This window comes from Acartia tonsa, chromosome 9, assembly GCF_053477335.1.
Source record: "Acartia tonsa isolate MP-2025a chromosome 9, ASM5347733v1, whole genome shotgun sequence".
NCBI classification, from domain to species: Eukaryota; Metazoa; Arthropoda; class Copepoda; order Calanoida; family Acartiidae; genus Acartia; species Acartia tonsa.
Window position 1 is genome coordinate 51,090,606 of NC_137268.1, and position 15,259 is coordinate 51,105,864.

Below are 15,259 nucleotides of genomic sequence, written 5' to 3' on the forward strand. Positions count from 1 at the left end.
CGGTAGAACTAAAGATTAAAACCAGTTTTTTATGCCGTGCCTTAAGCATCTTGGGGCTAAAAAATCTTTTTAAATCTGATAATTGTACTTTTAATGTCTGCGGAAAGCTGTTTATTATACGATGCAAGAAATAAATATTACTCAATAATGCACAGTTATCTCGCAGTGCACATAAATGCGCGAAAACGGCTTGACATGTATGTTCGGCCGTTTGACATCTAGCAGCCTTTATAGTTCAAAGATTTTTAGAGATAATCGTTATCAAGAACATTTTACCGTGAACTGCACTGGATCCAAATAAACAAAAATAACAAATTTCACTTTACCTATACATTTTAAGACAATAGCTTAAATAAAAAAGCAACTATTTTTACTTAAACATATTTAATAATTGTCTGTATACCTATTTCAAAATGAAACTTTTACGTGATTCAACTATCAATATGTCGAAGTCAGTTTTTTTACTGGCCTGTGTAGAACAGATTGTGGAAAACAATAGAATTTCAATTTTTACAACTTTTTTTGACCAGCTTAATATAGTAAGTACTTTTAGATGTTGTAATTTTAAATCATAAATTTTTTTGTTAATAAAAATGTTTTATGATACATTTATTGATAAAATGGAAAGGAAATTTTATGTTTTAAATTAAAAAAAGTAGTTTTTACAATAGAATAATTGGGCATAAAAATGAAATAATGGAAAGTTAGCCTCTGACAATGAAACAATCACTACACTACTAAGAGAGTTGACCTCTAGACTTTCGCCACTGACACACACACACGCACACACACACACACACACACATACATACCTATACAAAAGATACCCTTACAATAAGACAAAAACACACTAAACATAAACACACACACACACATACACACACACACACACACACGTGCACACAACACACACTCACACAAAAGATACCCTTACACACACACGCACACACACACACACACACACACATACATACCTATACAAAAGATACCCTTACAATAAGACAAAAACACACTAAACATAAACACACACACACACATACACACACTTAGACACACACACACATACACACAAAGATAAACACACACACACACACAAACACTCACACATAGACACACAAACACAAAAGATACCCATACACACACACGCACACACACACACATACACAGGCACACACATACACACACAAAAGATACCCATACAATAGGACAGGCACACATATAAAAACATACAGACTTATTGATTACATCACAGGGCGTTTCAATATTAAAAGTTTGTTAAAAAGCTTGCATTTTTAAAAGAATTTAATATTAAAATGAATGATTTTCTTTTGATGCTTTTATCAAATCATGATTGGTTGGTTTAAATAAGCATTGTCTAAACTTTTCAATTAATAATTTCAATAATAATCTACAGAAGGTTTTATCATGTTTAAAAGTGTACATTAATAAATCGTCCATTGTCTTATCCCTTAAGATTTGTGCCTTCCATCAACCCATCCATTTATATAAGTAAAGGCAAAGGATCTTGTTATCCGCTGAACTGATATGGTTCTCCTTTGCAATGTAGATTTTTAAAGGTCCTGGGAAGTTTACAACCACCCACACAAAAAGAGAGTCCCTCAATGACGTCATACAAATGAGGAGCGGAGAGGAGGAGTGGGAAAGAAAACTTCTAAAAAAGAGATGGATATAGATATTTATAGCTAGAGCTTCAAGACAAAAGTTCTGCAATCAAATACAGAAACTAATGCAGAAACAGATATACGCACATGCTATTGCTTCATGGGTCAGCCTGTATTTAGAAAACGGACACACGGTGTAAATTTGTTTGATATTTTGGAAGTTTGTACATCAATTTATCGTCCATTGTCTTACCCCTTAAGATTCTTGATCAGCCTTAGATAATATTTAGATATTTATAGATAGAGCCTCAAGACAAAAGTTCTGTAATAAAATGCAGAAACTACTGCAAACAGACAGACGCACATGCTATTACTTTATTTGGTCAGCCTGTATTTATAAAAACGGACACACATACATAAAAGTAACTATCCTGAACATTAGGTAGCATTCTTAACAGGGATCTTAAGGGATAAGACAATGGCAGATAAATTAATGTACATCTCCAATGATGATATTTAAAAATAGTAACTACCTCTTCTCTAGATTATAATCAGTGGTTGAAACGTTTGGATACTCAACTGACTGAACCAACCAGTCAAATGTCATTAAAAGTTTCCTAGATTGTTGAGCCTACGAATAGGAAAATGTTATTGTACAACTTTGAGGACAAGTGTAATAAACAGTCCAATGTCCCCTCCCTTCCTGCATTCATACAAAGCAGACTAGGAGAGGGATATATATTATCTGAATAAAATTGAACATCTTTTTTTGCAATTAATAACTAACTATTGCGTTATCCTCTTATATAAAGCAGTAAGGTTTTTTGTCTGTTCCTTAAGATTTCGATAACTTCTGAACTGATGTAGTTCTTAATTACAGAAAAGCTTCACATAGGTCCCAGTATGGCTTTCTGCTCATATATTTGTGGGTTCAAGTCTAGGTATGTTTTGAGGCTATTTTTCTGCCCTGACATGGATTTTCGATTTTTATTTTAATATTTGTAGAAAATTGTCTGTAAGACGATGCTATACATGATTTTTCAGTAGGGCTAAGAACCGGTTCTAATGCAGCGGAAATCAATTGGTTTGGAAGCCATACTGGAAAGTTTTTTTTTTTAATTGTCTTATTCCTGTCAGTGTTAAAAGAGAGAGGATATTATAACAGCATATGAACATAGGAGGCACAGTTAGAAAAAAATTGTTCAATGGAGCTTTTAGAAAATTGTTTTAAAAAATACAACATTAAAAAAATGGTTAATAAAATAAAGTAATACACAAGTATTAGTTACAATTGAAATTATTTTAATAGATTTAGTATTGTAGATAATAAAAGTGACTGTATTTCTGTTTTCCTAGGAAAGTTTTAAAAATGAGAGGTGGATCAAATGAATTCTTATAATTTTGAGGGGATAAAATGTTGAGTTTAAAATTTGATGGGGCTAAACAACCCTTTATACCCACCATTGGACGTATTTTTCTATCTAATTTCTCAAATAAACAGCGAATATTATTTATGATTTAGGCACACAAAAACAATTTCGTTAGATTTAAAATTATTTAGATTTCCCACTGTGAAAATATAAAAGGTATAACTAAAGCCCTTGAAACTAAGAGGGTGATTTAGAGTTCAAAAACATATATTTAAAGGAGGGGGGGAAATATGAAAGAATTATCAATCTTTATAATAAAGTAACAGGATGTCTCTCTGTCTGTCTATTTGTACCGAAGGACCATGATAACCACTGAACCGAATGGTTCTCCTTTACAGGGTAGCTATTTATAGGTCCCTTCCAAGATAAATCGCATATGAAAAATTTTCCGACCCCCAGGTCTTTTTTAAACTAAAATATTCTTAGCTCTTATGGTGGTTTTAGGCTATTTTATTTCTGAATTAAAGTTTCTGTTGACTTATACCCGCCTCCCCTCAAACACAGATGCTTGGGTCAAAGTCACTGGTAAAATCATTGAAAGCAATGTTATAAAATTTATATTGAAATAAGGAGTATTTGGTATTTTTTTTTTATTTGTTTAGTATATAAAAGTAGTTGTTTTTGATTAAAGTAAAATAATAAAGAGTGGCATAGCTAAGTGCCGACTGTAAATTAGATCTTTAAATATCAGCCAATTGCGTCGGATACAGGTTAACACAGCCAATTCGCTACAAAAAGGAGAAAGCGATTTGCTAGTAGACGAAAACGATCCCCACCACTTATGCCAGGTAGTTGTCTTATTTTAATCTTCTACACTTATACATTTTTTGTTTTTGAGAAAACTATATTTCATTAAATTACTCGTAAAAGACGACATTAAAAATAATAATTTTTTTTTTGCAAGAAAAGAAGATGCATAATATTTCCTGAACTTATTTAGGGTGATCTTTTTCGCCCCCTCAATCTCCTTCAATTTTTCCTGTATGGAAAAAAAGCAATTGAAATTATAAATATCAAAATTCTTGCTGTATAATAGGGGACATCTAAACTCTCTATTTAAAAAAATCAGGGCTTTTTAAGGGGTCTCAGGCAGGGATCTAAAGGGATAAGACAATGGCCGATAAACTGATGTACGTCCCCAATGAGGATACATAAATTTCCCCTTCTGTAGATTAGAATTAATGGTTAAAACGTTTCGACACTTAAACAATCATAATTCACTGAAAGTCTCCAAAGCCAACGAATAAGAAAACATTATCTCTCTCTCTCTCTCTCTCTTTCTCTCTCTCTTTATCTCTCTCTCTCTCTTTCTCTCTCTGTTTATCTCTCTCTCTCAATTAAATTAAATTTGAAGCTTTGTAGCGGCTGACGAGCGGGTGCCAAGCCCTAAAAAAGTTTGTGTTTTCTTATCTTTTCATATGGGTGGGGGTAATCACCCCTTTATACCCCCCCCCCCTTGGACGTCCTTGATCAGTGTAGTAGTTCAGGGATCAAAAGGGAAAAGACAATGGACAATACAAATTGATTTATTTCCCAAATGATGATAAAAAAATACTCCTTTTGTAGATTACAATTAGTAGTTGAAATGTTAAGACACTCAACTTTATGAATCATACTGGTAATGGATTTCAAGTGCTTTGCCCCTTTTCTCTTCATCGCCATATTTAAACTATCTATCCATCTATCTATCTATCCATATATCTATCTATCCATCTATCTATCCATCTATCTATCCATCTATCTATCCGTCTTTCTATCCATCTATCTATTTACCCATCCATCTATCCATCTATCTATCCATTTATCCATCAATCTATCTATCCATCTATCTATCCATCTAGCTATCCATCTATCTATCCATCTATCTATCCATATATCTATCCATCTATCTATCCGTCTATCTATCCATATATCTATCCATTTATATATCCGTCTATCTATCTATCTATCTATCTATCTATCTATCTATCTATCTATCTATCTATCCATCTATTTATCCATCTATCTATCCATCTATATATCCATCTATCTATCCATCTCTATATCCATCTATCTTTCCATCTATCTATCGATTTATCAATCCATCTGTCTATCCATTTATCTATCCATCTATCTATCCATCTATCTATCCATCTATCTATCCATCTATCTATCCATCTATCTATCCATCTATCTATCCATCTATCTATCCATCTATCTATCCATCTATCTATCCATCTATCTATCCATCTATCTATCCATCTATCTATCCATCTATCTATCCATCTATCTATCCATCTATCTATCCATCTATCTATCCATCTATCTATCCATCTATCTATCCATCTATCTATCCTTCTTTCTATCCATTTATCTATCCTTCTTTCTATCCAATTTTTATCCATCTACTGGTAAAAGATTTCAACTGCTTTGCCCCTTATCTCTTCCTCCATATTTAAACTTATATCTGATAAACAATTTTTTTACTTTATTATTTCAGTTAGAGTTGTGCATAGTTATCACAAAAACGTCACAAGGTAAGAACATCATTATTTTAGTTTAAATGGCATTTTGAAATGCCTATAACTCTTTTGGGGTATACTTCCCTTCATGTCAACGCACCTTAAGGGGCGATTCTTCGTATTTTGTTACAGTAGCCTTTCTCCTATTTCTAGCCCCTGTGGGGCCAATTGCCTAACCCTGTGGGGCAATCACCTAACCCAATTTATCCTAAAATAACCTATAACAAGCCATCTTAAAAATACGACCAATTACCCCTTAAGGGGCGTTGCCACGAAAGGGACTATTCTCTTTTTTTGTTATTGAAGCTGAAGCTGAATTTAGGGCATTTCAACTCTATAATCGTAACCTGAATGTGCATACGTTCATTTTTAAACAAAATTTTAACAGCTAATTTTTATGTGATAAAATAATCTGATTGATCTTTTTTTAAATACTGATTCCTAGGACAATAAAGTACAAAGTTATAGGCAAGGCATATCTTTAATCAAGTACAAAATATGTAAGTATGTCCTTAAACAATATTCTGTAATTAAGCAGTTTTTCATCAAATTCACCTATAATTTTGCTTCGGCTGGTATACATTTATATTCTAATTCTTTAATTCTGACACTCTACAAGTGTCAATGTTCATTTCTCATAACGGATAAGAGCTTCGCCTTTATTGATGTATATATGTATGTATATGGAAAATATTATTAATATTATTGTTAATGTTGTATCTATTTTTCTAGTTATAGAAAAGCTTTGCCCATAAGCATAACTCTGGCCTTAGTGTTATATTTTGTGGGCGGTGAGTAAGTGTTGAAATTAGTCATTCTCATAAGTAGCGCAGCAATTCTATAACTTGGTTGTTTCTCTCTTTCCTCCAAATAGTTTTTGCTAACAAAAAAAACTGCGTTAAGATTCTGTTTTCAGGGGGTTGGGGGACGGGGTGTTCCAGTCCCCTAAAAAATAGCTTAAAACCACACAGCAGGACCAATAGGTACTTTCTATGAAGAGTAGAGCCTAAAGGTCTAATGTTAGGGACACAGAAATATATTGATTGATATACAAAAAGTGTTATTATAAAAGAACACATTTTTTTACTACTAATTGGCAGAAATTGGCCTTGGTGTTGTATTTTATGCTTAAGTAAGTGTCAAAATTCAATATTTTCAAAAGTAGCACAGCTACTCGTTTAATTTTTTTCTCAAACTAAAATTTAAAATTTTCACATGTAGCTGTTTTAGGGATTTTAAAACTGTTGTTCGCCTTTGAATTTCTAAAACTGACAACAATTGACATATGCTATTATACAGTGTGTTTTTTTATGAGAACTTTTTTGAAAGCAATTTTACCCCACTTATAGTTATCAGAATTTATTGATTAATGGCTTATTTTCTTCGTTTTTTAATGCAATTAATAAAACATTTAAAAAATATTTCAGTTTTTTAATTAAAAAGCACAGTAAAGTCTAAAATTCAAAACAACATATATATGAATTAATGAATAATGGCTTATTTTCTTCGTTTTTAATGCAATTAATAAAATAACAAAACAATATTACATTTTTTGTTTAAAAAGTACAGTAAAATGTAAAATTCAAAACTTAGGTGACAATATCTAAAAATGGTTTTAGCACATTTTTCTTAAGCTCAAATCTTCTACCCTTTGCAAGAAAAAAATTGGATTTTCAGTAGTCGACTTTGGGGGGCCAGTGCTCCCTCCTTGATTGAGATATGGCCTTCAAACTTTGATATATTCTAGTACATGTCCCTAATAGTATCTATATAAATTTTAGCTTTATATCTCAATTTTGAAGTGTTTTGCATACCAAAAGGTAAAATAGTTGAACATAAGAAAAATGCGCTAAAACCATTTTTAGATGTTGACACCTAAGTTTTGAATTTTACATTTTACTGTACTTTTTAAACAAAAAATGTAATATTGTTTTGTTATTTTATTAATTGCATTAAAAAACGAAGAAAATAAGCCATTATTCATTAATTCTGATAACAATAAGTGGGGTAAAATTAAAAAGTTCTCATAAAAAAAAACACACTGTATAAGCTATGTATGTCAGTCCTGTAACCTTCTTGTAAATCAAAATCAAAATTAATAAATAGTATATATGTTGTATATTTCCAGTATGGCTTCAACACCGATCAATATCTGCTGGTTTATAACTGGTTCTCGGCCATACTAATAAATCATATATAGCATCGTATTACAAACATTTTTCCATCAAAATTAAAATACAATCATTATTATTATCATGTATTTTATTTTTCATACACATACAATGAAATCAAAAGGCAAAATAAGATAAAATAAAAGATTGTATAAAGTGAAATTATAATATTAACATTATAATAATTAGGGTCGGTCCGTCCGTCCGAGACAGATAGCTTTATTCATTAATTAAGACATATTAGAATTGTCCTATCGATTTCCATGGTGATCTCTTTAGTAGTTAGGTACTCTATGATCGTTAACAGAATGTCCTTACATCAGTTTTAAACATTTTAAACTTACAATTTGTTTCGATTTTATACTTTTATAATCTGATTATTCAGTTCTTAATATTTGTTTGTCCAAACATTTCAGTGCTTCGATTTTATGGAAGTTGTAATCCTTGTTAAACTTGGAAGAGGCTCAGGGATCTAAAGGGATAAGACAATGGCCGATTAATTGATATACATCCCCAATGATAATACCAAAAGTTATCCCATTTGTAAATCAAAATTAGTGGTTGAAATGTATTAACACTCAACTTAATGAAACAACCAATCAAAATTCACAAAAATCCCCAAAGTTGTACAGCCAAAATATAAAAAAAAACGTTGTTATAAAACTTTGGAGACTAATGTTATAAACAGCATTTTGTCACCTCTTTCTCTGGCAGTGAGTGGACATTGGACTGTACATTCCACGGTTACCCAAATTTTTCACAAAATTTTAACATGCTAGACATGCTAGAAACTTGGGGTAAAGTCAGGTCAGACCATCCATTATGCTAACGTTGGAGTAATTTATTTTTTATCAGATGCTATTAAAGTTTAATGCCTTTTGCAGATTCTTGATTTATACCAGCAGCTACACCCCTAGCATCTAGGGGCTTTGTATTAGACGGGAATTAGAGAAATACCTAACAGGGGGTGTTCCACCTTCCAATAAAATAGCTTAGAACCACGATTGGCAATATTTTTCTGAAGAAGAGAGCTAAATCGGTTCAGTGGTTAACAAGATCTTAAGCTTGAGACAGACGGGCAGACAGAAGGACAGACTAACAGACAGAAAGACAGATATACTGACAGATGAAAGGACAGACGGACAGACAAACAGACAGACAGACGGACATACAAACAGACGGACAGAAAGACATACAGACAGACAGCCAAACAAACAAACGGACAGACAGACAGATATCAAGCCACTTGCAATTAAAGATATATTTTAACCTAATTTAACAATTTAGTGTTATCAAAATATTAACTTCCTAATGCATAATTACAAAATACATATGTCCTGATATTGTGTTTAAACTTAATTGACGTACCAATAATTCATTCAATACAAATTATTTTTAAAAGTTAATCTTTTTTATAATTAGGCAGGTCCGTCCGTCCATTCGTAACGGTTCGTTCTTTTCGTTAATTTAAACAGGTTAGAATTGTCCTATTGATCATAAACTTTGCAAATGATGATTCCTATAATAGTTAGAACGTGTGGCAAATCTATAATCGTTACCAAAAAGTCCGTACATGCAGATTTTTTTACTTTTCTTAACAACATATTTTGGTTTGTTAAATTTGGTTTCATTTGATTTTTTGAATACTGATATATTACTGATATTTACACAAGGTACAATGCTATAAGCGAAGTATATCTATAATCAAGTCCTAAATTGTAAGTTTGTCCTTAAATAGTATCCTATATTTAAGAAGTTTGCAACAAATTTACTTTCAATTTTGTTTAGACTTATGCATTGATATTCTGCTTATTCAGCTCTGATACTACATGTTTAAATGTTTGTTTGTCCCACCGTTTCAGAGCTCGGCTTTTATGGATGTTGTTATCTTTGCTATATTTATATTTAAAATACTATTGGCTTCACCCTACTGGGGCTTTTTAAAAAGGGAGACATCCTATTAATTTAAGTTTAAGACTAGTGGCTATTCCCCTAGAGGGCTCTAGGGGGGGGGGGGCAATTGAGGGGGGGGGTTGACCACCACCCCTTTCTCTATCATTTTAATCTTAGTTTTAAAGAATATTTTTTTGGGGGGGATGATAATTTTTTTCTCTTGGAGGGTGGTGGGACCCTCTGCCAAAATAGTTACAAACCTCGTTTACTACACTAGTCCCCAAAGTATTCTAAAAACGTTTCCTTTTACGTTGGATTAACAAATTTGGGGACTTTTAATGAATTTTGATTGTTCAAACGTATCAACCACTAATTGTAATATACAGATAGGGGAATTTTGTGTATCATCATTGGGGGTGTACATCAATTTATTGGCCATTGTCTTATCCCTTTAGATCCCTGACTCATTGACTAGTTTGTACTTGTTGCTGCTGCACTACCTATGGAAATAATTGTCCTTTTCTTTATACCAATTAATATCCGCTGGAATAGAACCGGTTCTCACCCATACTGAAAAGAAACATATTGCATTGTAAAGCAGCCAACTTTACACGAAATTAAAATGAAAATAATAAGATTAATACTATTTTTGGTAGCCTGAGCATTAAGCCACCTGGGTCCAACAAATCTGATTCGGCGGCCGATCTGCTCCTCACCTGAAAATTGCCAAAAATGTTTTGTTTTTTCTCGCCAAAATGGCTTTGAGATGTTTTTTTAGAGGGTTAGTTAGTCTTAGGTTAAAATAATGTTGTTTTTTATTGTCGCTTCATGTGAACTGTGGTTTTGACACAACTGTTCTTTCTTTATAAAAAAAGATTTATCAATTTTAAAAATTGAAAAAGAAATTTTTCAAATCTAATATGGCGATAAAACACAGGGGCTAAATTTAAAACCAAAATTTCTTTCTTGAATAACTTTGTCCACAGGCTGAAATTTAAAATTCCCTCCGACAGTTTGTCTAAAGTCTGTTCTGGCTACCCAATGGAATGGTTTTGAACACGATACAACCTTTATTTTAAAAAAATCGACCCTTACCTCACACAGTAAATTTGTAAGATTAGACCTTTTTTTACACCATTTGTAAATTAGACCTTTTTTTACACCATTTGTAAATTAGACCTTTTTGTAAATTAGGCCATATGTAGCAATGCCTTTTTATTTTTTACTTTGCCAACTAATTGATGGAATTTATATGGATAAAATTGGCCTTATAAAAAATATATAAAAATTATTTAATTTAAGCCTAAATTTTGTTTAAATCTTATCAATTAAATTTTGTTTCCTGTCTTTGATAATTAATTGACACATAAGTTAGTTATTAAAAGTTAAGCTCAGGGAAAAGGGAATATTATTCTGATAAACAATTCTAAGTGAAAATTTAACCGCAAGTCCCCTTTCCTTTTTTCTTCCTATCTTATCCACTTCCCTTCAGTTACATTAAAATACAAGTTTTACACAAAATATTTAATTTTTGGCCATTTTAAATAAAATTAATTGGCTGAATAGAAGTATTAAGTTAAACTTTGAGTTGGGGAGGTAAGAATTACTTTGATTACTAGCCCCTCCTTGTATGTCCTTGACTGTCTTTGACTGTTAAACGAAAGGAAGTGAATACTTTTATCAAAGTTAAAGCTGAAGCACTTATGATATTTCAATAATTAATTAGTTGATATCAAACTATACACTACAGCAAAACAGAAATAAAAGTTAAGTAGAATACAATATTTTAATAATTATGTATACAATCATATCCAGGGAGGAAGATGACAATGGGCTGTTTATTACACCAAAGTTTTAAATTAACATTTTCTTATTCGTTGGCTTAACAACTGTGGGGACTTTTATTGAATTTTGATGGGTTGGTTGAGTGTAGGGGTAATTTTGTTTATCATCATTGGAAGTGGACATTAATTTATCAGCCATTGTCTTATCCCTTTAGATCCCTGAGTCATATCTATGCTATATATACCCACCAATCATAATATCAAAGGAGGAAGAAGGGTGGGATTGATAGGAGTATTTAGTGGTAAAGGAAGGGAAAGATATGGGTTCAGGGATATATCATTGGAGAAAAATAATTCATAGAATAAGAATAATATATTATTTGGGAAAGGTGAGAAGATGTATTATGATAAAAAAAAGGAGGGAAGAATATATAATTTAGAATTGAGAAAATAAAATAGGACAGGTTGATGGATTGGCTGGATAAATAAAAGTATATTGATATACATTTTTAGATAATCTTATATTTCAAAGATAAGAGGGGTGTTCTTATTATTTGGAACATTTCTGTTCAGCAGCTCTGCAGCTGCTGTCAAAGTTGGACCATGCTTTGTAAAGATGGAGAATAGGCAATTTTTAACTTTACTTCATTGAAATAATTAACAAAAGTGTTATTTTCTTGCTTGTATGGATTCTTTTATATCATGCATATTTAAAACAAAGTAATTATTGAAATTAAACCATTTATTTACTTATAAGGACCCTTTAATTTATTTTTTATTTGCATAAGTCAATGTGTGTAAAAAATGAAGTGTATGTGTTAGGATTGTATAAAAAAAGAGCAACTGACTATATTAGAGTTAGTATTATACTAATTGAATTAACTTAATCAGACAGAAGTATACTATAAACCTAACCTTTTCATCAAATTTAAAAACATTATTTAAAAAATTGCCTAATCTTTAAGGAGATTTCCCTTTATGGAGGGAACAGTAGGTCCTCTGTATACCACTGAGACAGCAGAGGAGTGTGAGAACATTTGCATAGGAATGATCAAGTGTATGGCATACACTTATGAGGTTGTACCATACTATTAATCCTTATTTAAAAGTAACAGTATCTGTGTCTGTTTGTCTGTGTGTACCAAAAGACCTCACTAGCTTCTGAACCTGATATGATTCTACTTAAGATTGTAGCTCCTGGGAAATTTTATAACTTTTTTAGGAGGATAACATCACAGGTAATCCCCCCCCCCCCTTAAAAAAATATTTAACTTTTCCCTTTATAAAAACTAAAATTATTATGCGGGCTAAATTCTCTCCCACCCTACCTCAATAGAACTTAGAGGCCTCTTGGGGCATAGGTTCTAATATACTATTGATGTAACATTTTTTAAAATTGTATGATGATAAATGATGAAAAGATGCCATGTAATTCCAGAATTGTTACCTCTTAGTGCCATGTATTATTTTTCTAATTTTAGTTTAGCTCAAAGAAGTGTTTCATCTACCACTTTTACCCTGACATTGGAAATAATGAAAAAGAAATTGATTGTAAGGTATTTTGAGCTGGGTTGTATCAAATATTACTTTTGCTATTACTTGATAATGCTTTTATGAATTGAGATTTAAAAGTAAACATATCCTTTCAATTATTTCTGCAATAGTGTGAACTATAATTCAAAATATTTGTCATTTTATTTCTTGTTAGGAACCTTGTGTCACTTATTATATTGGCCTCCCCACCTTCTGTTACAACATATCAACAGATTATATTTTCTAGTAAGTATTAACCCTTACAGATCGGAGGGGGGGGTCATATTGACCCCCCCCTCTATTTTTTCAATGTCATTTTTTTTGTAGGTAAGATAGAGAGTTGTGACTTCATGACTTTTTAAGTTTAGTAATTATACGTCGGCAAGAGTTGATTTTATTAGGATATCTGGTCTGTGTCGGTTGTGGTGTCCGGTCAAAGTCGGTTGGGTAGCACCAAAATTTAAAAAAAATTCTAAATAATTCTTAATTTCTACATTATGACTTTGTATATAAGATAGAAACCTAAAATTTTTTGGTTGAATACTGAGATATCAATGACCTTATGAGAAAAGTGGTGTTATGACCGTTTGACCGCACCCTGACCGACTTTATGACCGATTTTTGTCCGGCTTTTACTACAGACATATATCATGAATATCGTGGCTTCTATTACAGCTAGAGACCTATAATTTTTTTTGGTAAATCCTTGAGCAATAATAAACAGAAAAAATATTAATTGGCGCCGCCAACCGCCGTTTTACCGCCGTAACCGCCGAAAATAGCGGTTTCCGTTATTTGCCGTTTTTTGGCGATGATCAGAAAAAGTAATTTTTTTGTTATGAAAAATAAAAGTTCCTCCTAAAATTTGGTCATCCTAGCTGCAAAATTAGCTGCTCTACAGCTGTTTTAAAATTTAGCGGCTGGCCGCTAAAAAGCGGCTAAGGAGCGGCCTGACTGCTATGACTAGAAAAAGTAATTTTCTCTAAAAATACACATGAACCACCAGAAAAAAAATTTACGTCTTTATCTGTAACAGAAGCCGAGATAGAGGGGGGGGTCAATATGACCCCCCCCCCCGATCTATTAAGGTGGGAATAGGGGCCCGATCTGTAAGGGTTAAAGAACCACTTTTTTATCATTCTAATTTACACTCAAAAGGCTTTACTACATTAAAACAAAGTATTCTTTTTATCATTTTCTCAATCTGAAAAAGCAGCAAAAACAAATTTTTAGAACTAAGATGAGAATTTGAATATTACTCATTTATTTTGCCTGAAAAAAATAAAATTTCTTTTTCTCTTAATTAAAAATTTATATTTTTGTTATAGTCGTGCCTACCTCTCCAGACTTGACGACTGTAACACCTACTCAACTTTGTGTAAAAGTATTCATATTCTAGAGGTAAATAATTCAATTAACAACGTTTACTATTAATAAATATAATTACATTGAATGAAAATTATAAGCTCATTATTGACAACTTATAAACTTAAATAATGTAATGACAAAATATTTATAGTTCATGAAAAAGATTATAAAAACATAATATTAATCATTGTAATCTATCAATGATATTCATTCACCAGGCTGAGGCAAACTCCTCCAAAGATGATGTTGAAAAGATGAAGACTGAATATGAGGACAATAGCAGATTATTTTTTTACACAGTTACTCTATAACTCACATTCTATGTCCTTTTCTCTATGTCTTCATATTATTCTGATAAGGCATTTAAATAGTACAGGGGATATTTGACTTACTTGACTATTATCAGAATTAGAATGCTGGTTTAACTATCATCACTTACCTCCTTTGCTTGTCTATATGTTTATATTTTTTGTTGTATAAATTTCAATGGCCAATAAATTTACTCAAAAGCTCATAAGGATGTTATTAATAAATCCTGTAATATATTTTAGCTCTGCTTTTTATGGATGTTGTCATTTAATTTAGCTAAATTAAACTTTAATTTCCGTGGAATTAGGAATTATTGTTAAACCTATCAAAAACATTTTATTTACTTTTGTTTTAAATACTTATATTTTTTCTTTAAAACTTTATACGTTTCATAATTTTACACAGTTTTAAGAAGCCTCATCATATACACCAATAATACAAATGTGTTTGTTAAAAAAAAATATTTCAATATTTATTTATCTATTTCAACAAACAGGACATATATGTTATGGTTATGAATTTTGTAAGCCTTTAATAATGATAAGGATAACCACCTAATCTTCATAAATAATATAATTTTTCTTTATGTTAGTCAAAGCTGAATGAACATGAGAACAAATTTCTTGAAATGGAGCTGGCAAGGAAAAA